The sequence below is a fragment of the Sus scrofa genome, chromosome 6 (assembly GCF_000003025.6).
Source record: "Sus scrofa isolate TJ Tabasco breed Duroc chromosome 6, Sscrofa11.1, whole genome shotgun sequence".
NCBI classification, from domain to species: domain Eukaryota; kingdom Metazoa; phylum Chordata; class Mammalia; order Artiodactyla; family Suidae; genus Sus; species Sus scrofa.
This window is the reverse complement of record NC_010448.4, coordinates 22,118,601-22,145,916: the sequence shown is the minus strand read 5'-3', so window position 1 is coordinate 22,145,916 and position 27,316 is coordinate 22,118,601. Positions and strand designations below refer to the sequence as shown.

Below are 27,316 nucleotides of genomic sequence, written 5' to 3'. Positions count from 1 at the left end.
GAATTTGACTGCTGCTGCCGCACATTGAGCAGTTTTTATTCCCTTCTTCCTCCGCCATCATTTTTTTTTGGGGGGGGGCTAGTGTGATAATATTTGAAATGTGAAAAATAACCTTTTTTCCCCTATCCCTGATGGTGTTACCATATGGCGTTAACATTTGGTTCCATCCTTTTCACGCTCCTACTATTTGTTTATTTTAATCACTACTTCTGATTAGTAAAATGAAGGGCTCTGAAAGTCTATTCCTAGCTATATTCTCACTCCAGTGTGGCTCCTTATCATTCGATTTCTCTTGGCTGCAGAGATGGCCATCTTTAAATGAGGATGATGTTACTCCCCAGTTGAATGAAATCCTGAAAAAAATGACAGTCCCCCCACCCCAAAAAAGATAGAACACTCTCAAAATATAAGGAACTATCATCTGCGGGGTGGGGCAGTTTCCCCCCTAAATTCCAAAGCCATCTGTGCCTTCTCATTTATGACCAAGACTTTTCTGAGTTTCAAATTTGCTTAGAGCTGACAAAACACAACATCTGGATTTCAATTCAAGGAGGAAGGCTCATTTGAAAGCTTTTTAATGCCCCTGGACCACAATGAGATCAAATTGAAGAACATTTTTTTTTTATGAGTTGAGTGCAAATGAATTAGAAACATGTGGATTAAATTTCTCTTAAACCTCAAAGGGAATTTAAATATTAAGGAAAAGTGCTTTGCAAACTGCTTCTTGGCTTCTGCCAAAGTCAGAACACTTGAAAAAGAGAGTTGGTGATATGTACTGAATTCAAATGTCCCCAGTATTTTCTTCTCTGGTGTATAAAAAACGTTTTGGTGTCTGAATAGAAGGGAAATAACCAATAATGCTTAATTTTCTGTCTAAAATAAGCACATTCCTAGACTTCCATATAGTTTTTTTTTTTTTTTAATAGCTGTATGTTTTTTTGTTTGGTTTCAAAACAGCCCAGAATATGAGTGAATTACATCATTGTACTGATGTGACATAAAATCTATCATTTCATGTACTTTATTTCAGGGGTGGGAGATATTTAAGTTTTACTGAAGTCTAGTTCATTTAAAAGGCTATGATCATTTCTGCTATACAACAAAGTGACCCAGTCATACAAATACCCATGTCCATACAAATACCCATATCCATTCTCATTCTTTTCCCACATAGATTATCACAGAATCCTGGGTAGAGATCTATGTGCTATAGATCAGGGTGGGAAAAACTGATTAAATTTTGTTTCAAGTTTATGCGTACATAAGTTTTTTCATTTCTAGTCAACTTGATTTTGTTGGCTTAAAAGCTTTCCTGAGTAGTGGAAAGTAACAACCCCCCCCGCCCCCGCATACTCTTCAATACTCATTTCATAACCTATATTGTCAAAGCAACATGTGTGTTTCTGGGTATGGAGGGAGTTATTGTGTGCAGGGACGTATAAAAGCAGTGTTACTAGGAGTTCCTATCATGGCTCAGTGGTTAACAAACTCAACTAGTATTCATGAGGATGTGGGTTTAATCCATGGCCTCGTTCAATGGGTTAAGGATCTGGTGTTTCCATGAGCTGTGGTGTAGGTCCCAGATGTGGCTCGAATCCCAAGTTGCTGTGGCTATGGTGTAGGCCAGCAGCTGTAGCTCCAATTTGACCCGACCCCTAGCCTAGGAGCCTCCATATGTTGTGGGTGTGGCCCTAAAAGAAAAAAAAAAAAAAATCAAAGCAGTGTTACTAATACTTCAACTAACAACAGCTGACCCTGGGGCCCATATACACACAGATGGAAGTCACTCAATTATTTTCAGGGAAAACTTTGTCATGACCGTGGACCTGAGTGAAGCCTCTGCAAAAGACAGCTGTGAAGAGGGGAACAATCCTTAGCATAGGAGCTGCAATTTTCCCAATTTCCAAAGTTGCAAGCTGCTTTAAATGACCCTTTGCTGGTAGTCGCAGAGTCTGGCAGTGACGAGGAGTAATTCTTCCCTTTTGCCCTTTCCTCAGAAAGCCTTGATCTGCTCTTATCCTGAGGGTAACCAATGTCATGACATGTCTGCAGCCTTCCTTATCACCACGGCTAGTAACAGATTCCTCCCTGCTGACAGCACCAAGAGCACAATTTTAAATAGTGTCTTCTGTCACAAAGTGATTTTGTAAAGCAGCTCCCATCATTGAGGCAAATACAAATGTGCCAGTGATAATTCCAGAAGTCACTTGACAACATTAAGATAAAACCTTATACTGACAACTCTTTTTTCCCCTCTGCTACATCTTACCTTTCAACATAAGACCTTCAAAGTCACCCGTGTTACTACCACTATTTCTATTCAGGAATAATGCTCAAGGATGCAGTTGTTAAAAAGAAGTCCCACAACACATCTGTTTTCTGAAAGAAGAGAGTTGGCTAGTTGCGGTTGGAAGGGAGTCAGTTAAGAATGAGCCCTCTCAAATTAAGAAAAAATAACAGACAGTCTCAGAAAGTCAAGATGTGTTTCTAAATTAATAAAGCTGGTAATTAATACGCTGCAGTAAAGGAAACAAACAGGCTCGCTTACTCTCCTCCTCACCTGAGCAAAATCTGCAAAGACATAAATAAAACTTTCTTTTCACCGCCTCTTCCTGGAATAAAATACATGAAAAAGTATACCAGAGTAGTTTCCATTATGGCTCAGTGGGTTAAAAACCCAACATAGTATCCATGGGTTCAATCCCCGGTTTCACTCAGTGGGTTAAAGATCCCGAACAGCACAAGCTTCATAGAAAGTCACAGACCCAAATGTGGCTCAGACCCAGTGTTGCTGCAGAATAGGTCTTAACTACAGCTCTGACTCGACCCCTAACCCAGGAAGTTCTATATGCCATAGGTGTGGCTTATGAATAAAATAATATTTTAAACAAGTATAGCAAAAACCTAGACACCTATGGGCAATTAACCTTCAACAAAGAATGCAAGAAGGTAAGATGGGAAAAATACAGTCTCTTCAGCAAGTGGTATTGGGAAAACTGGACAGCTGCGTGTAAATCCATGACATTACAACAGACCCTCACACCGTGCACAAAAATAAAGTGAAAATGTCTTCAAGACTTAAGACACCATGAAAATCCTAGAAGGGAATACAGGCAAAACTGAAATCAGCCATATACATGTTTTCTTCGTTTAGTCTCCCAAAGCAATAGAAATAACAAAAATAAACCAATGGGACCTAATCAAACATACAAGCTTTTGCACAACCAAAAAAAAAAAAAAAAAAAAAAAAAAGACAACCTAAAGAATGGGAGAAAATACTTGCCAACAATACACCTGACAAAGGCTTAATTTCCCAAACATACCAACAACTCATACAACTCAACGACCCAATTGAAAAATGGGCATAAGACCTGAATAGACATTTCTCCAAAGAACACATATAAAAAAAAAAAAAAAAAAAAAAAAAAAAAAAAAGAACACATATAGATGGCCAATAGGCACATGAGCAAAGGCTCAACGTAACTAATTATTAGAGAAATGCAAATCAAAACTGCAATGAGGTACCACTTCACACCAGTGAGAGTGGCCATCATTAATAAATCCACAAATAACAAATGCTGGAGAGGATGTGGAGAAAAGGGAACCCTCCTACCCTGTTGGTGCGAATGTACATTGGTACAAACACTATGGAAAACAGTATGGAGGAACCTCAGAAAAATAAATATATAACTCACATATGACCCAGCAATCCCACTCTTGGGCATATATCCAGAAAAAACTTTCCTTGAAAATTATACATGCACCCGTGTGTTCACTGCAGCACTATTCACAATAGCCAAGACATGGAAGCAACCTACATGTCCATTCACAGATGAATGGAACAAGAAGATATAGTACATAATGGAATGTTACTCAACCACAAAAAAGAACCAAATCATGCCATGTGCAGCAACATGGATGGAATGAGAGACTATTTATGGCTTACTTCACTTAGTATGGAAGAAAAATACCATTTGATATCACTTATGTCTGGAATCTAATATATGGCACACATGAACCTATCTACAGAAAATAAACTCACGGACATGGAGAACAGACCTATGGTTGCCAAGGGGCAGGCAGTGGGATAGACTGGGAGTTTGGGGACCGTGGATGCAAACTATTGGATGAAGAATAGATAAGCATTGAGATCCTGCTGTACAGCATAAGCAACTACATACTCATCACTTGTGATGTAGCGTGGGAAGGTAATGTGAGCAAAAAGAATACGTATGCATAACTGGATCACTTTGCTGCACAGCAGAAATGGACAGAACTTTCTAAGTCAACTATAATAACTTTTTTTAACAGTATCAGATACATTATGATGAAGCCTAATAACGTGAGAAAAAAAATGTATACATGGATGTGCAACTGCGTCACCATGCTGCACAGTGGAAAACTGACAGCACTGTAAATCACTAATAATGAAAAAAAAACTGTATTATATATATGCGTGTGTGTGTGCATCTATCTATAATATCAGAACAGTCCCATTCAAATTATAAGCCTAACATGGAGAACTTCAGTGAGCAGTGTGGACAAAGCATGAAGCCAAGAGAACAGATGAGTTTAGAGGAAAATGCTTCTTTCTAGAAAGCAAAGAAATGAAAATGCTCCCTGTAAATTGTAGTAACATTTTCACACATTTGCTGGGAATATGTGCTGGATATAAGAAGAATCATTCAAGTATTGTGAGATATTCTAGCTGGTTATAATGCAGTGATTTATTTAATTAACACTTTTCTTAAGGCATTTCCTTTTTTGTACTGCCCAGTATATGCATTTAAGAAAACACTGTTTCTTTTTATTTACATTTTATAAAACTTCCCTGGAGCTCAGCTCTTCACACTATTTGCTTAGTTGTATGTAATAAAGGAAAGGTTTTACACAATTTGAAAGCCAGATTTTAGTGGTTTCTGGTTTTTTATTTATTTTTTATTTTTTTGGTCTTTTTAGGCCACAACCACAACATATGGAGGTTCCCAGGCAGGGGTCAAATCAGAGCAGTAGTCACTGGCCTATGTCACAGCAATGCCAGATCCGAGCCACATCTGCTACCTATACCGCAGTATTACTACAATGACGGATCCTTAACCCACTGAGTGAAGCCAGGGATTGAACCTGTGTCCTCATGGATGCTAATCAGATTCATTTCCACTGAGCCACAATGAAACTCCTAGTTTCTGATTTCTAACTCCATCCTGAGACTACATTGTTCCTTATGACAAATTCAAGAGAAAAATTGTATGTCCTTGCTGTCAGGGTCACCATCGAGTGCTTCTCAAAGGTTCTTGTGAAAAAGTTTCTTTCCCCACAATTTGCTTAAGTCTTCCAACTTTATACATTATCATTGTGACATGTTAAAGATTTTCATATACATGTGTATATATAAATGCGTGTGTGTGTAGGGATTGACCAACATTTTTCTGTAATTGGTCACTAACCACTGAAAAAATGAATTAAAAAGCAATTAGTGAGTATCAATGAGAACACTGAAATAACTGTTAAAAAGAAGAATCCATATAACAAACTTGGTTCCCAGTATGAAGTACCAGCTGAATTTAGAGAAAAGTAATTTATTGGAATTCCACCTGAACCTATATAAACACAAGGCCCTCATCTACTTATTCCTTCACAGAGTGACCACTTATCTGGGGCCAAATGACTTAGAAGGACACGATGCATAGAAAAAGATACAGTATGAACTGGCAGAATAATAGAAGAGGTAATATTAAACTTTTATTGGCCACTAATTACAGCAGCCACTAGCTAAACACTTCATACATTGCCTGATTTAATTATCAGAACATTAGAAAGTAGAGATGCCGTTACTAGTATTAGAGATACTAACAATGAGAACAAGGAACAGACTCTTATTAGCCCTAATTCACAAATGAGCAAACTAAGGCAGGTGTAAGTTAAATAGGTTATCAATGGACCAGACATAGGATCTGAATAGAAGCTATCTCCAGAATTCTTCATCACCATGCCCTTATTTCTTAGAGACAGATCTAAAACACGTCACTCCTTTTTAAAATGTTGAGCTAAACCGTAAGAAAACTGAGATGGGCAGACATCTTAGTGCAGCTGCCTCCACTCTGCAACCAGAGAGCCTCTCTTAGGCATCTAATTTAAACTGTCTCATTTCTTGTGTTGTGTGCCCCGCTGGTGGCATAGGCTGTGCATAGTTATACGAATGGGCTTTACAGGACAAGGGTGTGTAGATGGTCTAGGACTGAGACAAAATTTCAGTGATATGAAGCTCAAGTTCTTCCCCAGGGTGGCCCATTCTCTCCTCCAGAGGTGCCATCATCAACCTACCAGCTGTGGCAATGACCTGACATACTTTTGTGAATACTGACAAGAATTGAGTTTTTTTCTGATACTCCTATTAGCTGGATTATTGCCCTCAAACACATACATATTACTGTCATTTCTTATTTCCTAGTACCCATTTTAACCCTTTAAAAACACATATCTGGGGGGGGGGAGGAAGCAAGATCTCAATACAAAAATCAACTTTACTTTTCAGATTTTTTTTACCCAACCTGCACAAAAAGGAACTACTTGTCATGATTTATTCATTATTAAGTTCTCAACAGCAAAGAAAATACTGCTCAAAAAGGGTTCTATTTCATATGCACCCAGCAAACAGTAAGTGCTCTTTATAATCCTGTCAGAGAGAACCTCTTTTGTGAAAACCTCCCTGACAATCTCTATCCATCCAATAATGGTGATGGTTGCCTCATCCTTAGTTCTTCTGTGCTAGTCATATTCCTCAGTAATCTGTTTGTAAGCTGTCTTTCATGCCAGACTATGCCAGTTGGAGCCAGTGGATGTGTCTTATTTATCTTTATATCCCTTGTTCCACCTCAAGAGCCCGGCAAGTTATTTCAGCTCGAAAAATGATTTTTTAAATAAACGATAGAAATCAGTGTCCTGCAGACACAGTCTTAATAAATGTCTTGAAATGTTTTCTGTAAAACATTCTCCTGAAATTTCACATTTGTGATGTGTTGGAGGTTTGAAAGATAAGCAGAAGTAGGAAAAATTAAAAATAATAAAAACAGTATTTGTTGATTGCTATCTACTGGCCAAAAATTCTGCAGAGTATTTTTCAAATATCCCCATTTCAACTCCCAAAAAACTCATGTGATCAGAACATTTTGCACGCCTTGTAGAATAGCAAACTGGGATGCACCTAGGTTCAAGGACTTTCCCAAGAGAAAGGACAATTAGCTCAGAAGTTGGAGGACTAGATGTCAAAACAACCTGACTATAAAGCCCACACATGCCACCAACACATACACTCTTTCCCTGGGAAATGGTGACGTCTTTGGTGTGTACCTCTAGCAGAGAGGCTTGAAATGAAGTCAAGGCAAGGCTCTCCCTAAGTAAGAGCTTAAATGACAAGGAAGGTGTGAAAAAGACAGCTGTGATGGGACATCTGTAAAGCAGAAACTGGACCTGTAATTCAAATGTAGTACTTATCAATAAGTCTCTTCATTAATGGGGCTGCTGTAAACCTTCACTATGCACCTGAGCTCCAAGTTCTGTCCTAGCACTGACCCAAATGAGACACAGTACAAGCCCTGGGGGGGTTTCACTGTTCCATAGATATTTACTCTAGAGCTACACTGTTCAATATGCTAGCCACTAGCTACATATGGCTACTTAATTTAAATTACAATTAAAAGTAAATACAACAGAACATTCTGTTCTTCTGCTACCATTTAAAATGCTTAATAGCCACTTGTGCCTAGTGGTTATTACACAATACAGCACAGATAGAGTATTTTTTCTGCATTGCAGAAAGTTTTATTGAATACTGTTGCTCTGAAGAACCACATCTAAGAGCAAGGGCTCTTTAAATAAGAGGCAAAAGCCAGCTATGCCTCTTTGGGCAGCATACCTGTTTCTAATTTTTCTACCTCTAAAATGAATATAATTTTAATACTTACCTTTGAGGGTGACTGTAAGGATTATTTTAGCTAGTTCATGTAAACATTTTGAGCACCTGTTTAGTCTATATGTACTTAACAAATATTGGCTTTTATAGAAACAGAGTCACAGACATGGAGAACAGACTTGGGGTTGCCAAGGGGGTGGGGGAGGAAAGGGATGGACTGGGAGTTTGGGGTCAGTAGATGCAAAGAATTATATTCAGAATGGATAAGCAATGAGGTCCTACTGTACAGCACAGGAAACTACATGCAGCTCTTGGAATGGACCATGATGGAACCTAATAGAAAAAAGGAAATGTATGTATGTGTATATATATATATATATATATATATATATATTTGTGACTGGGTCGCTTCGCTGTACAGCAGACATTGGCACAACACTGTAAACCAATTATACTTTAAAGAAATAAAGTAATTGTCACACATATCACTAGTGCCGAGTTATTTATATCTTGTAGACTGTGATTTGTTTCTAATAGGAGCCCTGAAAGACCAGGACCCCCTTTTCAATTTACAGATGAGAATAGTTAATTCTATGAGAAATTACTCATAAATCAGATTCACATGAGTGGGATGTCGATCGCATGATTCATGCCCAACACTGCTCCTGTCACATGCTTGACTACCCTGGCACAGATCTTCTGGTATTTATACCCTGTTTATGGTAACATGTTTTTATATAATTAAATAATAGCAAAAATTATTATATGAGTAAACCAAAATAGGTATGATAATAATGAGAAAAGCAGACAGACACTATTCAAATACTTTTAGTAATCAAGAACTACTTAAATTTGACTTGACTGTAACAGAGATGATTGAAAGAAGACGTCACCATCCATTGCTTTTCAAACATATTTACCAGTTAATGGGCTGGGTTCATCTAGTACATATACACATGAAATTACATTAAATGCTAAGATAGATTCTATTCAATGGCAAACACCCGAAGAGGTTAATAAAGAGAACTAGAGTCTTTAATAAAAGACTAGAAAAGTAGACACTGTGGGTAAGACAAGAGGCCCCATGAATGCACTTTGTATTGACCTTAAAGCAATCCACTGAGTAAGATGTTGAACATTTATGCTATTATATACATTAAGCAACTGACCTTCACTTATGGATATGTATTTGTAAATACTGCTTAACTAAGACATTGCATGTGCAAATATTTTGCTACCAGAACTACTACACATACCATTATTCATTTAAGTACTAAGTTTATTTCAAAGAAAAAAAAATATTATGTCTACATCCACAGCATATGCAAGTTCCCTGGCCAGCAGTCGAATCTGTACTACTGCTGCACCAATCCCAGATCATTTAGCCCACTGTGCCAGGCTGGTGATGAAACTCATGCCTCCCCAGCAACCTGAGATGGTACAGTCAGATTCCTTTTTTTTTTTTTTTTTGTCTTTTTGCTATTTCTTGGGCCGCTCCCACGGCATATGGAGGTTCCCAGGCTAGGGGTCCAATCGGAGCTGTAGCCACCGGCCTACGCCAGAGCCACAGCAACGCAGGATCCGAGCCGCATCTGCAACCTACACCACAGCTCACGGCAAGGCCGGATCGTTAACCCATTGAGCAAGGCCAGGGATCGAACCCGCAACTTCATGGTTCCTGGTCGGATTCGTTAACCACTGCACCACGACGGGAACTCCCCTGTTTTTGTTTTTTTTTTAATTGTAATGGCCACAAGCATGGCATATGGAAGTTCCCAGACTAGGGGTTAAATCAGAGATACAGCTGCTAGAGCCCTATCAGATCATCAAGGATTTCAGAACTTCTGAGCCACAACAGAACTCCTGAAGTAAGATACTCAATCCACTGCACCACGGTGGGAACTCTTCATGGAAAATTATTTAGTTATTGCTTTAATGTTGATGTTCAATCTTCTCACATATGTAGTAACAAAAACAGTAAGAAATTATTGTGTGCCTATTCTATTCCTGGGACTTTAGACTCATTACATACGAATACCCGTAGAAGCCGAATAAGCAAAGCAAAACAAAAGTAGTGAGTTAGCAGATCCGCTTGATTCTGCTACCTGCTAGCTATGTTCGCCTGAGCACATAATTTAATTTGCATAGGCTCAGTATTCCTATTGGGATAATTTCAGTGAGGATTTAACTAGATGATGGATATGAAGCACTTAACATATTGCACATCCTCTATCACTTATATGAGAAACTAGAACTATGAGGAATGGTATTACAATGTAACCCTCACAAAAATATTTTAAGTATTTTTTATTTGCAGTTAAGGAAACTGAGGATTACAAATCTAGAATATCATGTCTCAGCTCAAGCCTGTAAAAGTAATACCTGATAAAATTGACTATTTATTCCCAGATCTGCCACATAGCTTCCATTGCCCTTAAAGTGATACTAGATGTTGCTATGGATAAAGATATTTTAATGAATATATGCATATATATACACACATATGTATATAATATATGTTGTATCATTTTCTGGGGATAGGATAGGGTAAGATAGAAAATGACATGCTATTTATTCTCTATCTCCCCTTACAAAAATTTAATTTCCATGAGGATTTTTATTTTTATGGTTTGTTTACATCTTTATCCACAATGCCTAGAATTATGATTCAAAACATTACATTTAACAAGCATTTGTTAAATGAATGAATGAATACACAAAGGAAAAAGGTGTTACAATGGTAGCATGCTATTTCATTCTCCCTGTTTTTCTACGCCTTTTATGAGCAATAACTGTTTATGTTTTAAATGCCATGTTTTCTTACATGATAGAATTTATTTTTGAGTTTCCATCACTATGCTTTTAATATTTCATTTCTCTGTTTCCTTGTTTTGATTTTAGGAGCCCTGCTTTTGGCAAGTCTTGGCAGAATCTAAAAATGTCCATTGTTTGAAAACAAATATTTAATGATAAATGTAGTAACAGTTACTGGTTTACTAGCAGTGGAAGTAGCTGTAGCAGAACAATCACTCATTGGGGGCCTTTTATGAATAATGGACCATTATTGATCGGGTATTTGTACTGTATTTCTTAAACCCTCAGAAAAACCCTGTGAGATGTCCATAATTAAGAGAGACAGAAACTGAGGTTCAAAGATATGAGATGACTGCTCCAAGGTAACAGAACTAGTAATGAACAAGTGTGAATGTTAATGCTACCAAGTCCTTATCCATATAGTTACTAGCATCTCTAACTCCAAACATTAAAGTACCACACACTGAAAACTATTTTATTTGCTCAATACATACATGGTAACACAACTATCATACAGATAGAACATAGAAAGATAAAACAGTTTTCCTACACTACTACAGCAAAGTTTCAAAAATAATTCACAGTTCTCAAATGAATTCCCTTTTGGGGGGTTAACAATACCTTATTCTTAGTCTACATTTTTTTTTTTCTGCTGCTTAAGGTCTTTTAAGATAAGCCAGTGACTCAGTCTGACTTTCTTTCTCAAGAATCCTCTCACTGCCTTGAAAAGGACTCATCATCACTCCATTACCTTTCCTTAGATATGTTTGCTGACCTCCTTGGAGAGGCTTTGAAATTCTGACACTTCCTCTAAGTGAAGAATGTTTGCCAAAAATGTTCTTTGCTGGGGAGGCTGAGGGTTTTTTTGGTTTTTTTTTTTTTTTTTTTTGTATTTACTTGCTTATGGACATAGCATGGCTTATAGTCTCCCTGAGTGAGGAAATAGAAAAAGGAAATGGCAAAAACAAAATGGAACCAGATAGTTGGTAAAATAACTTTACTTTACACAGAGAAGATGGGAAAACTTTAAGAAAGGAAACTCCCTAAGAATTCATCAAAGTGGCTTAAGGGGAAATGGTATTTATTGAGCACATATTGTGTGTAAAATCTTGTGTCAAGTGCTTATATAGGTTTTCTATCCTGTCTTTGCAACAAATCATTGATGTGGATGTTATCCCCGTATTGCAATTTTTGATGCTGGAACTGATATTAAAAGAGCCCACTTATTCAAAACCAAATGCCTGGATATTTCTTCACTTTGAGCTTCCAGATTCAAATACATTAATAAAAGTCAGGAGAACGCTAAAGGTAAGATTATAGCTTACTGTTGTGATTTACTCTTGATGTTTTTCACTTTATACCCTTCCCCCCCCCAGTCAAACTACAGTCATACCATTTACAGAATTCTACAAGAAGAGGGAGCCTTTTAAAAGCAATCCTGCTGAAATCTCCCTCTTGTTCATCAAATAATTATCATTTGTTTAATAATGATAAGCTTTCCATTAAACCTCAATTTATCATGCATATCCTGCCCAAGTTCTCTACAATGTAAGCTAAGGCCAAGATGGAGTAGCAGGTGCTAAACTTATCATTCCACTAAGAACAACAGTAACACAGACAGACAATCTATGAAATAACGTCTTCCAACCGTGCACATTAGGCAGCCCAGGACAGATATACTTGAGAGGTAAATTCACTGATTTCCCACTGGTTATGGCCTAGTGAGGGTTTCTGGGACACTACGAGGGAACAATCTGTCATAGCCTAACAATCTCACTGAGCTGAGGGGATGGAGATTGGCATTTGGGGGGTGTGGGGCAAAGCCTAAAATTAACATCCAGTATTATGTGCTGCCTTCACACCTGGTAAATCCAAGAGAGCCTTAACTCGTGTAGAACACAAGTTCCCCTCCCACTTCTGCTCTGGTCAGTAGGTCCCCAGCCAAACAACCTTCCTTACCAGGAACAGTTTTTGCTTGCCTTTGAGTAGAAGTTTTCAGGTTCCTAACAGCTCATGGAACTCTTAAGTAGGTCAATCACAGCCTGCTGCAGGAACTAAGGTTACCACACGCTTTAGCGCTACAAAGCCTGTCTTCCACAGTCTTTGGTTTCTCACTGTTCGCGAGTGCCACCTCCACGTGTCCTCCTCCCCTAGGCTGTGAGCATGCGTAACTAATAATATATGTGACTATGGTCAATCTCATTCAGCCAGTGTTGGGTGACATGCGTTTGGTTACTTCCATAATCCTAGGGTGGAAATCACATCCTCATCAGTAGAGTAAATAGGAGGTAATTAAAACAAGGTCAAGATGGGAAAGGTTTGCACGTCACGATGCAGGAGAGATAGGACCTGCACAGAAACCAAACAATGGCCCTAAGCAGAGAATTTCCTCAAATGTTCATCACAGGACTTATAAACACATGTGCAAGACAAACAGCTTGAAGGCAAGGAAAGGATTATGCAACCTGAAAGGAAAAAAAAAAAAAAAAAACCGTAATTCACAGAGAATCAAATGAAGTACTCAGAAAATTCAGTAGTATCTCAGCAGTAGAAAAAAGCAGTTACATTAGTCTCATCTAATGCTACTTAACTGAGCTGAGAATCCATCTCAAAAGGGTTTCTCCCTGAGTAACACAACTGAGTTCCAGATACTATGTTCCAGAACACACCTCAAGAATATTTATAGATATACAGAAATTTTCAGCTACAGCAAAGTTAAAATGTCTGGCATCCATCAAAAACTAGAAGGAAAGTAAAGAAACAGCAAAGTATGAGCCATAAAGAGGAGCAAAAAAAAAAAAAAACAATATAAACAAATTGAGAAATGATCCAGATAAAAGAATTCTTCAGCAAGGACATTAAAATTGTTAGTATTCTGTTTCCATATTCCAACAAGAAAGGGGGAACACCAACCATGTTAGGTAGATACATGAATAGTATCCCAAAAATTCAATTTCTGGGTGTGAAAACTACAGTGTCTGACACAACACACTTGCTCAGACTGAAAACAGAGGAGGTCAGAATGGCCATCATTAATAAGTCCACAAATAACAAATGCTGGAGAGGATGTGGAGAAAAGGGAATCCTCCTACCCTACTGGTGGGAATGTACACTGGTACAACCACTATGGAAAACCGTATGGCATGTACCTCAGAAAACTAAATATACAACTCACACATGACCCAGCAATCACACTCTTCGACATATATACGGTCAAAACTTTCCTTGAAAAAGACACATGCACCTGTATGTTCACTGTAGCACTATTCACCATAGCCAAGACATGGAAACATCCTAAATGCACATCACCAGATCAATGTATTAAGACGTGATGTGTGTATATATACACACAGACACACACACAAAGGAATACCACTCAGCCATAAAAAGGAACAAACTAAATGTCATTTGCCACGAGAGACTCATAGTAAGTGAAAAAAGTCAGAAAAAGACAAACACCATAGGATATCATTTATATCTGGAATCTAATATATGGCACAGATGAACCTTTGCACAGAAAAGAAACTCATGGACTTGGAGACAAGACTTGTGGTTGCCGTGGTTGCCAAGGAGGCGAGGGAGGAGTGGAATGCACTGGGAATCTGGGGTTAATAGATGTAAACTATTGCCTTTGGAATGGATTAGCAATGAGATCCTGCTGTATAGCACTGGGAACTGTTATCTAGTCACTTGTGATGAGCATGATGGAGGATAATGTGAGAAACGGAATGTTTATGTATAGATATGTGTGTGAGTGTGTGAGTGACTGTCACTTTGCTGTACGGAAGAACACTGTAAACACTATAATAGAAAAAATAAAAATTATTAAAAATTTTTAAAAAGAAAACAGGAGGTTTTTCAGAACAGTAGACTGGTGAACCTACACACATAGCAACAGAATCTACCCAAAATAAAACAAAGAATATAAAGGCTGTGAAAAAAATTTATCATCAGTGAGCTGGGGGACAACTTCAAGTGAACAGCCCCATGTGTACCTGGAGTCAAAGGAAAACAACTTGGGGTAGCGAGTAAGAGAAAAAAATATTTAAAAAGTAACGGTTGATATTTTTCCAGGTGTGATGACAATTATAATCCCATGGATCCAAGAAGCTCAACAAATCCCAAGTACCAAAAACATGAGGAAAACAACATGAAAGCACATTTTCAACAAATTGCTTAAAGACAGTGACAGAGTCTTAAAAGCAGCTGGAGAAAAGTGATGTGTTTCGAATAAGAGAATGAAGCTAAGAATAATAGATTTCTCATTAGAAGCAATGCAAGTCAGAGGAAAGTGGAGCAACTACTCTCCTAAAAGAAAACACCATCAACCTAGAATTGACAACTTGGTAAAGTAAGTGTTCAAAAACAGAGACGAAATAAAGACTTTCTTAGGCACCTAAGCTAAACGCATCTATCACTTGTGCTACAAAAAAAAAAAAAAAAAAAAAAAAAAAAAAAAAAAAAAACACTCCAAGGTCCTTTATGCAAAAGGAAAATACCAGATGGAAATAGGTATTTACAGAAAGCAATTAAAGACACCTGACATTATAAACATGTAGCTCATTGTAATACGAATCTCTGTAACATTAAACGAATGTGTGTAGTAAAAAATGACAATGTATTATGAGGTTTAAAATATACTTGGAAGTGTGATAGTATTATAAAGGCCAGTAAAGATGGCAATTGAAGTATATATGCACCACAGTGAGGTCTTATGCCATACATGAAGTCACAATAGTACTTAAGCTATAAGTGAAGACAGGAAATAATGGAGACTTGTCAAAAGGTCAAAGAAGCAAAATGATGAGGCTCCCTCTCTCTGAAAATTAGAGCATCAAAATATATCATGATTATATTAGATTATAATCCACTGAACTATTAGGACGCCTTGAGTCCATACTAGTACAATAAATAGATAAAACAACAAGTAATTGAGGAAGAGGAAAAAGCTCTAAATTTCAGACTTTCCTGATGTATAAAGTAGCTTTTCATCCATCATACTCATAGCATTCTGTAGACCCAATCTAAATCCCACATTCTATTATAAATTGATAAACCAGTCCAAATAAAATGAGAGGCTCCTTAAACTGTACAGACAGCATACTTGATTGAAGGCAAGAAATAGAACTCCATTTATCTGTATTTGGAACTTTTCTTGTTACTGCTTTTATTGATTTAGAAACACAATTTGATTTTTCATTTGCTTATATATTTCTTATCTAAATCTTTTTGTAATCTTCATGAAAATGTCTGTTTTCATGATATCCCCTAGTCCAGCTTTTAAGTCCAAGGGAAAAAAATAAAAGAGTTGGATAAACAGACAACTCAACTGATTCTCCAAACTTTTACAATGCAGTTATGTGCTCGGTGGTACTATTAGAATTTACCTATTTAGGGGAAAAAACTGTAACTGCAATGTATACATCTAAGGATAACCTGACCCCCTTGCTGTACAGTGGGAAAATTAAAAAAAAAATAATAAAATAAAATTAAAAAAAAAAAGAAAAAAAAAAAAGAATTTACCTATTTAGGTTTTTGTCATCCAGAAATAACCCAGCTTACATGCGAAACTACTGTATATATTCTCTCTCTCTCCCCCTAATTGACAGAGATCATATTTATTCTCACTTCTCAAAATAAAATTACTATTCTCTAATGACCACAGAAACAAGATAGAAAAGACTTTTTAGATTCCCTTTTTCTTTATATCTGATACCACAAAGTATCTGCAAAAAACTGCAATTCCAGTAAAATATAATAAAAACTTTGGACAATACAGCCTTATTATATAGGTACATATAATAAGCTTCAGAGAAGCATTTTTGGGGGGACAAAAATCTATCTCAAGTAGAAAGTGAGAGTACAACTCTTTCTCCTTCCTTTCTTCTTTACATTCTATTTGTTGGGTGTCAAACATGTGCTAATATCTGTTCTAGATTGAAAATACAAATTTCTTACAACCAAGCATCATATGCTGACCATCACTGGCTCACCTTAAATTCCAATAATGTTTTTTATTGCCTCAATTAAATACAGGTTATCTTTCTTAAATAAAACCATAAAAATTTCTCAAGCGCACCCTAGGTTTTGAGACTAAAACACTTAATTATTTTAATAATACAGTTATTTAATAAGAATGACTTTCAGTAGAGAATTCAATAAAAAATCACAGAAACTGTATTTAACAGACAGGTATTAGATATAACTTTGAAAATTATCTTCAAATACAAGAAAACTCAGTGAGATTCTTGGAAAGGATTTGCAGTAATCATTATTCCCTTAGGAAAAGAAATTACCTAGTTTTCTCTCTAGATACATTTTCAGATGAAACTGCAGAAAAGAAAACACATAGGGTTGTGTGAACCAAGCTCAGCATTTTCAAGTTTAAAATTTATTATAAGCGGCTATCACAAACAACTTTGTAACTCTATGATAAAGGGAAAAAACATTTATATATCTTTATTTTTATTACTTTAAAACTACTTAATTCCTCCTCCTCCAAACATGCACATCTACACTCTCAGTATTTTAAATTTTTTTTTAGCAGACTGAATAAAGATAGTTAACTTAGTGACAATACTCAACATAATCCTAGAAAAAAATACACTGAATTTTTCCAGATGAAAAATCACTGACCTCTGATAAAACTCACTTTGTTCCTGAAAATAAAAGCCTTCTAAGTCAAAAATTCAATTTATTTTGTTAGTATCTTGTAAATTGTCATCACAATGTTAACATTATAATTTACCAACCACACACACACACACACAAAATAATCCAAAAGCCTCATGCTGGCTTTTCAAAAAAAGAGTAAAGTTAAAAACAAAGAAGCAAACAAAAAAAAAGGATGAATGTTTAAATATCATACTTTACAGAATAAATGAGGATGTATAAAAAGGATTAGAAAAATCAAAATCTTTCAAGTTCATTGTACCTTTATTTAATAATAGGAAAAAAAATCATCCAAGTTGTGAATAGCATGTACGTTTCTGGGACCTAGCAAATTCTTTACGTATATGTTTATTTTGCTAACCATAGCAAACATTTCTAAGATCCTCATGCATTTAGAGACCTGAATCAGCAAGACAGGCATACATACTGTCTGCTATGTCCAGCCAGTGAGGCCCCAAATGTAGCTTTCCCACTCAACAGAAGAGTGGAAGAGAGCAAGAAGAGATGGATGGACCCGGGAAGACCAGGGCAAAACAGGTGGGAAACATAGTTTAAATACAGAATAGTAGAAGGGTAACACCTGCATGACAGTTTAAGGCTGTGCTTTCAATAATGAAGACAGAATCATTTAGCATCAATTATTCGTAGGTCTGATTACCAAATTAGGATCTCACTGAGCATTGGTTAGCCTGTATAGACAAAATACTTGAGCATGGAAATTACTGCATGTATGTTCCCATCTATTTATGTTCAGCCTGCAGTGAGAAGTTTAAGACAGACACCTACATTAGAGCAGTCTTTGATTCAACGAAATAGAAAATTACCAGAAACGGCCCTGGTCAGGTCCTAGAATAAACAATCTTTATTCTAGTCTGGTTTTTCTTCATTTTAATGTGTCTCAAATTATTCTGCTGCCCTGCTGTGCCCTACAGCTGGTTTGTTTCAGAATCCTTACTAGCATTACCTAGGCCTGATCTTACAACTGATCAAAATATGCTTCAGGTTTACAATGTTAAATCAATTGATTGCCACCCACACTTGTTCTACCAATACACTTCACCACCCACCACTATGGATTCTTTTGCTCTACTCTAGCGATTTCTCAATCCTGCTTGCACAGAAGAATCAAATGGGGAGCTTTCAAAACTAATATTACCCTAAGTTCCATCTCAAGCCATTAAATCAGAATCTATGAGCGTGGGTCACCACTACGTCTTTTTAAAAGGATCCTAGGCAATCATAATGTCCAGCCAAGGTTTAGACCTACAGCTTTAACCTATATGCCATGCTCAGCATCTTCTCTGTATCTCTCTTCCATGCCTCATAATGTTTATATTGCATTCTTCTGGTATCAACTGCCATTTGCCAGGTAAATCCCAGCTAAGAAAGTGTCCCACTGTGAAGAAACACAGGGACGTCATATCATGTATGTGCGCATATGGCATTACCTCTGTCAAGATGATTTATTTTCTAACAACTTAGTAATATATTCACATATCCCAGACATTCATCTATCCATACATTTGTACATAACGCTGAGCCATTCAGAGATTCTGTACTTCAGACCAGAGCTAACCACCTTTCAGATGACACATGGTGGGGGGGGGGGGGGAATCCCTCTTTCAAAATTGCTCCTAGAAAATTTCTTGGGATATATTCTTGAAACAGACTTAAATAGGGATTGCTTTATCGTAACTGGAGAGCTTTCTGCCTAAACACACCTTGAGAGAATCTTTCATTGTAAACTTTTCACCTTTTCTTAAAAAAAAAAAAAAAAAAAAAAAAAGTTCTTGTGATAAGAAACACCTTTTGTTATAATCTGTTATTATTAACCTAAATATAGGTAAAGTATTAGGCATTATTATTGACAACTTTATACATTCAGGATGTACTTGAAAATGTGGCAATTATAAGACAAAATCAACTTAAATCTTGACAAAAACACTGACAGCAAACTACTGTAATTAAAAAAAGGCCACTTTGACTAAAGACCACTTATGTCTAATTCTTCCCCCTGGATGTAGCCAGATCAGCATGTTTTTCCCAAAAAAAAAAAAAAAAAAAATTTCCATGCATTTACAAATATACAACATATAGGTGCTGTATTTAAAACACACACAATCTCTTCTTCATTTGCTACTTGTGACTTCTGTCACCTCAGCACCAAGACACGGAGAGTCCCTGTGCCTCTAGACCCTTCTCAAGCTCATTGTTGGAGCATTAAAACTTGCCACAAGCCCACAAGCTTAGCATAAGCTGAGAAGAGATTCCAAAGGGAAACAGCAAAATTCATCGCTGCTTTACCTATTTAGGTAATGCCTGAATGTTTTAAATTGGGACATGGACTGTTACTGTGATGGGAGGGTAGGTGTCCACTGTGAGAAAACAGAAACATAACGCCCAAGAAAATTCTTTGGAACGAAGACTAAAGCTTCATATTGAGCATCTCGCTCCGATGTTTACCAACATCACCTGGGCAAAACCACACCCTACCTTATGGATATGCGTCCAAAAGGGGGTATAATGACCTGACCTATTAGACGAGGGGCAGGAGGGGTGGAAGTAGTGCTACTGCTCATTGCAGTTTCTTAGCTCATGGCCTGTGAACCACCTACACAGAAGGAACAGCTGGAGCTTGTTTAAAATGGGTCGGCCCCTCCCCCAACCAAGAGGGCACCCAGATCCCAGATCGCAGACGCCTGCCTTCCAGCGCTGTCTTGACTCCAAGACACCCCAGGGGGATCCGGAACGCACCTCCTCACACAAACACACTGAAACTCCAACTACACATGGAACAACTTCCTCTGAGAAAAACCGTAAGAACAGAGTCTGAGTGACTCCTACAGCTCCAGCCAATGAGCAAAGGCCCTGGCCAAGCAGCTACTAGTGTCTGAAACACAACCTCTCTGTAAAGCCCACACGCCACCCGTGGTGCCTGTGCCCCACACAGCGAGGGAACACCAGTCCTAAGTCGAACCAGTCTCCCTGAGGAACGAAGGGTTTGAACCCGACACCTAGCACCCCGACTTTTAAGACCTGCACCCGAGAGACAAGTTCCCAAAACATCTCATTTTAAAAACCAACAGGGGAGCGCATCCTCAAGACACGAACTAAGAAATTTAAAAAAAGGCGCGAAGGCCACTTACCCAGCTCAAGGCACAGGTGGTGACGCCAGCAGTGTCTACACATAACTTGAACGAGGCTCATTTACTGGTCTCAAAACCTAGCCTGAGAAGCAGAGGTCTAGTTAACACGCTCTAAGGGCGGGAGGGCTGAAAGCACGACCTCCAAACTCTCCAGCCGGCGACCCCCAGCCGAGACGCGCCATCGCCTTTTTACCTCTAGGCTCCGCCCCTTGCCCCGCCTCCCACGCACTGCACGTGGGACTTGTTCCACACTAAGATCTTCAGCGGTGAATACAATGACCAGCAGGCGTATTAAATTTCAAAAAATTACCCCTTCTTATCGGACCCAGTCAGAGCTTTGAGTCTTCATCCACCATGGACCTGAAAACTATTCACATTCTGCAGAGACTGAAGAAAAGATTTCAATATTTATAAAAATCGTTAGAAAATAATTTCTGTAGGTTCTGCTGGGGGATCCTAGTTTACTGGGTATATTAAATCTACCTGTGGGAATGGGGTAAATGAGGAATTAGCACAGGTCCTTTCCATTTTCCTGGTTAACCTAATGATCTAGGAGAGACTCAATGTTATCCGCGAGTTTTCACAGACTTGTAGGACTAAATTCATTTTTCTTGTCACAGTGAAGGAGGCTGGACATTGCTGACAGACCGTCTTTTATGTACCTTGATCAGTGCTGGGTGTGATTCCTGGAACCTGAGGCCCTCCTGGTCCCCTCTGCTTCCTCCAGTCCAGCCCTGCCCATTGTTCTCTGTGTCAGCTGCCAGCAACTTCTGATTCCAGAGGCTTCCTTTGGAGTTCCAGTGGGGACTCAGCCTGTTAAGAATCCAGTGTAGTCTCTGTGAGGATGCAGGTTTGATCCCTGGCCTCCATCACGGGGTTAAGGATCCGGCATTGTTGCAGTTGCAGCTTGGATCCACTGTTGTTAGTGGCTGTGGTGTAGGCCATCAGCTGTAGCTCTGATTTGGCCCCTAGCCTGGGCACTTCCATAGGCTGCAGGTGTGGCCCTAAAAAGAAAAAAAAAGTGCTTCCTTTAAGGAAGCTGTTTTGCCTAAAGGCATATCTTTGCACTGGAAATTGTTGAATAAAATATTCTGTGCTAAAAATAAATAAATTCAACAACACAAAAACAAAATTAAAAAAGCCTTCCCCAGGACTCTGAGTACATCACATCTCCTCCAACCTCCCTACCCTAGCTCACCTAACCCTGCACTGACCCCAGTTTTCCCATCCCCCCATTGATGTCCTCTACCTCCTGATGCCCCCCCACAATCCTTTCCTCCCTCTACTTGGCCCACCTCCCTTTTCACACCACCTGCTGCCCATTTCCGCAACTGAGGGGCCCAAGTACCTGATGCATGCTCTCCCCGAAGTGACGTGCAAATGTGGTGCTCCATGTCCATCAAGGACTCAGGTATGTTTGAGCCCTACTAGAAGAGTTTCTACGTGAGGCCTTTCAACCCCACCCAGATAAAATCCTGAAGGTGGAAGCACTGACCAACCTGGCAAATGAGACTAACACCCATATTTTCCTACAGAAATCCCAAACCTACATCCACAGTGAGACAAGGACTTTGTGGCAGCCATGGTCCAAGCCCCTGGATACTATTCAACTAAGAGAGGCTGAGTCAGTGACATCTGCCTCAAAGACCTGGTGCAGTTTCTATTCCACTGTGATTAGCTTGAGGTCACAGAGTCAGTGGCCATCATGAAGAAGCTGTTGCAGATGTGTGAAGCACACCATGAGTTCATCAAGCACTTGGCAAAGCTCACAGAGGACATCCAGGTGTCCATGGCCTGAGCCAGCATTCTGAGGCTCATCGGTGAGAACTGTGAGCATGACCATAGGAATGCACCTGACATCCTGAGAAAAACAGCCAAGTCCTTCACAGCAGAGGAAGACATCACCAAGCTGCAGGTCATCAACCTGGTCATCAAACTTTACCCGACCACTGTAATCGAACCAAACTGCTGACCCTGTATGTACTGAATCTGGCCAAGTATGACCAGAACTACAATGTAGGAGACCAAACACACTTCACCCAGCCACTTATGTACCTTCAGAGTGTTACAGGACCCTCGGCCACCGTGTCAGGAAGCTCTTCCTGGCACCCAGACCATCCTCAGTCTTGGAATCATTCTTCAAAGACCAGAATCACTTTTCATATGGGTTCACTGTACCATCTGCTCAAAAGCAAGGCCACAGGCTACCCAAAGCTCCCATACTCTCCAGAGGAAGCCCCACACTGACCTGAGCACAACATGGAGGCATCTGAATGGACCGACTGATCACATCAAGACAAGAGGAAGGGAGTTCCCGTCGTGGCGCAGTGGTTAACGAATCCAACTAGGAACCATGAGGTTGCGGGTTCGGTCCCTGCCCTTGCTCAGTGGGTTAACGATCCGGCGTTGCCGTGAGCTGTGGTGTAGGTTGCAGACACGGCTCGGATCCCGCGTTGCTGTGCCTCTGGCGTAGGCCGGTGGCTACAGCTCCGATTCAACCCCTAGCCTGGGAATCTCCATATGCCGCGGGAGCGGCCCAAGAAATAGCAACAACAACAACAAGAAAAAAAAAGACAAAAGACAAAAAAAAAAAAAAAGAGACAAGAGGAAGGAAGAACCCTTCTACACAAATTCTGATGGGAAGTCAGATCCTACGGAGCCTGCAGGCAGTGCTCTCCCAGTCTGAGAGCGAATTGTACAGTAAGAGCAGCAGCAAGAGCAGCTCTGGGGAGTCAGCAATGAGTCCAGTAATGAAGACCAGAATGAGGATGAGGAGAAAGGGAGCAGTGGGAGTGATCAGAGTGAGAAGGAAGATGAGGTGAGGAAGACAAAGAAGAGGAAAAAAATGCCAGACAGCAAAAAGCCTCCTCCCCCAATGATAGCAGGGATTCTAGCTCTAGCTCATCCGAATCTGAGATGATAGCAGAGTCTGAGGAAAGGCAGATGGAACATGCCTCCTGGAAGAATTCAAAAAACAAAAGATACTAGCTGCAAAAATGCCCTGCAGCCAAGGAGATCTCCCTGCTTGATCTTGAGGACTTCACCCCTCCCAGTGTCCAGCCCAACTCTCCTCCCACAGCTGTGTCCACCAGGCTGGCTGCTGACTTAGAGGGTCTGCCACTCAAAAACTTCCCACTGGTGTCCTCACTCCTGAATCCAGTGTCAAATGTAGGGAAGCAGGAGCTGCTGCACCTCTTAGCTGGTAAGGGGCTGACTGAGGGCTACACCTTCAGCAGCCATCCTTTCTCCTAGCACTACCAAGTGGTGGCTGTGTGTGTCCACTTCTCCTCCAGCTCCAATATCCTGTCAAGGGCCCACAGGCAAGCATCCTCTGAACTTCCTGCTGGCATCAGCATCCTGAATTCGAGCCCCTAGCACTGAGAGAATCTGTCGCTGTGGTAATGAGCATTAATTTCTGTGACTCAACCTAGGCAGCTGTGCTTCCAGCTGTGAACACAAACCCCATGGGTCTGTGTCCCCAACCAGCCACTGCAGAGCTGAGGGCTCTGTGTTCATGAACGGGAAGGAGTTTAGAAACAGGGAAATCTGACAGGCATGAACGAGATCACATAGCGGTGCAGAATGTGACCAACCTGGGTTGTGTTCCTTGTGGGGTGCACGGTAAGTGCAGCAAGGACAGTGACCAGTGGGAGACTTGTCTTGCTGACCCTGGAATGCCGCACCCACCAGAGCCACTCAGCTGATGGTCAACAGTAAGAAGGTGGTGATGGGTACCATGTTTTTAAAGGATGTAATGCAGGCTCTGACGCAATGATTTCCAAGCTCCGTGACCTCAGTGGCTCTACCTCTTCCTCCCTCATGACAGCTAGGCTGTTAGATGCCCCCCTTCCCCTCATATCAGATTCTTTATGCCAGAAAGCACTCAGTGGTCCTCTCTCCCTCTGGTCATTACCAGGGCACCCCCCCAATTCCCCTCCCCACAAGTTCCTTAATGACCTGTGCAGAAGGAAACAGCAGCTGCTTTCTTCAACCCTCCTAGTTTTCTGTAGCTATTAATGTAGAAAAACCTCAATAAAGTGTCTTTGTAATATATGCTATAAAGTATATTGTATACGTGATGGATGTTAGCTAGACTTATTGTCATGATCACTTTGCAACATATCCAAATATCATATCATTATTCTGTACACCTGAACCTAATGTAATGTTTTCTGTCGATTTTATCTCAATAAAGAATAAATAAATAAAATGTGTATTTCTGAATGGTAGTGATTTAGGAACACTGAATCATAATATCTACATGTGAGCCTAGAAATTCTTCATTTAGAAAGTGTCTGACCTTGGAGTTCCCGTTGTGACTCAGACTGTAAACTCGGCTGGTATATGAGCATGCAGGCTCAATCCCTGGTCTCACTCAGTGGGTTAAGGATCCAGCACTGCCACAAGCAATACAGAATACAGCTCAGATATGGCATTGGGCTTTGCTGTGGCTTTGATGTAGGCCAGCATCTGCAGCTCCAATTTGACCCCTAGCTTGGGAACTTCCATATGCCACAGTTATGGCCCTAAAAAGGGGAAAAAAAAAAAAAAAAGTGACCATTTTAAATCATAGCAGAGTTTAAAATTGTTATGTCTTAGACACCTCTTGTTTCAGCAATCCCCCTTGTCTGCCCTGGGCTCTTCCACATGACACCAGCCCTTCAGAAAGAACCTTGGTAAACTGGAATTGAGGTTCCAGAAGAAACTACCAAAAGCAAGAGAACCGAGATCTCGGAAGCCTCTTTATTCTATAGTAGCTAGTTTACAACAATTAACTAAATGAATACCTACTAAGACACAGGTAGGAGAAACAATTTTAGAACATCAAAAAAGAGGGGAATTTCTGACCTTAAGAGATTTACAAACTGATAGGAGACAAAGGAACACATAAAAATCATGTAAGGGGAAAAGAATTTCTAATCATCTTAATTTGTTGGGTAATTGTTTTGACATTCACATCTATTTTGACTATAGAGAAAGTTTGAACAGAGTTTTCCAACCTCTATCTAGAAGTTTCCATTAAATATTCTGAGTACATCACTATAATACAGTCCAGCCTTTCTAGTCTCTTACCTAGAAATTTATTTTGATTTAATCGTGTATAAACCATACTACATTCTGGAACTTTAAAGAATGTCTAGTTTCAAATATCCTAGATTACTTTCTCAAATTATTAAAAGATTTAAGAAATTCCACCACTTTGAAATCTTCTACTACTTTTGCACTCAAATGTCATGTAAAACACATATTATTTTTTTAATTCATTCATTCATTCGTTCATTCATTCTAAGTCATAAATTGAGAGCCATCTATATCTTGAGATACTAAAAATGATTAAAATTCAGTGCCTGTTCTCAGGGACCACAGCCTTAGAGATAAGGCAGATGCATAAACGACCATATACCCTAATTTAGGGGGAAAAAAATCTATCTATGTATCTATCTGTCTATCTATATATCTATCTATCATCACTATAGAGAATATATTTTATCACCTGTGCTTGGCAGATAATGATTTTAGAATGAAGGCAAAGATGAAATTACTATACAGAAAGTAGTCTATAAAAGTTAAGTGGAGAGTAAGCACACATTTTAGGGCAGCAAGGATACAGGCAGGCCACAGATAAGGCAAGGAATCTTATTTTAGCAAGGGAGAGGCAAAGAACCTATAATGATCTACTCAGTGAAAGGCATGTGCTCCTTAAATAATCACTATCTGGCATGCTTTTTCCATTTGATAACTAGATTAACTGTGACACAATAGGATTTAGGGCATGAGTGAGGGAAGGAAGAGCTCTCAACACCGAACGGAAATAGGACTAGAGTACAGGGTTGCCTGGCCCCACTAACGAGAGGTATGTCATTTGTGAACGAAAGCACCCATCAAAGAATTTTCAGCATGAAATCCTGGGGTGCCTCCGTTTGTCACCCGAACTTCTCCTGGCTGTGGCAGGAGTCTCAGATGCTAATTGCCACCATGAGTTCCTAGATTTACACACCGAACACTATGACATAATCCTGGAGGAAGGCAAGGAGATTGGGGAAGACAGATCTCTTCAGTCCTGCTGTGAAAGTAGAGAAAAGCAAACCCAAAGCGAACCTGACAACTTTCCCTTTAATTGATTTAAATTAGGAATTTCTCCAACTTCCAAACTGTTTTCTAATTAAGTTCGATATGAATGATGGCCCGTGTTGTAGATGGTTGAAAGGTGAGTTTTCTAAAATAAAAATGAAGTAGGAATGCGATCTAGTTTTCTGAAGAAGTAATCCATGCTATTCGGATGACACCTTTCACATATTTTGGGGAGGTGCTGATGATTAGTTTATTTTAGATTTTAATAAAATGATACATCCCGCTCAACAAGCTCTCCAAACACTAAGGCTCATCTTAAAAATAATTTCAATGAGATTTATTTTTATTCATTTTAAAAATTGATATGTGCTCATGAGAAAATATATGGGATATAGAAAATAGAAAAAGAGAGGGGGAAAAAAGTACCCATAATAACAGATATAGTCACTGACAAAAATTAACATTTTCGGTATACTTTTCTTATGCTTTATATTTCAACCCATAAATAATTGTGATGTCATATTAAATATTGTATAAAGTATATGCCTTTTCATGTAATGTAAAACAAATGTTTCCATGATATTACAAAACTTTTCAAGGACAAATTTAATCCTTGCATAATATTCCTTCATATAAAGCATGCTGTAATTTACTTGTATATTCCTCTCTTTCCAACTATATGTGTCATTTCCTAGTGTTC

General features: G+C 39.1%; 1 pseudogene; it reads left to right on the top strand.

Moving 5' to 3' along the window:
• On the top strand, positions 21,925 to 23,919 carry LOC100625937 (annotated as a pseudogene).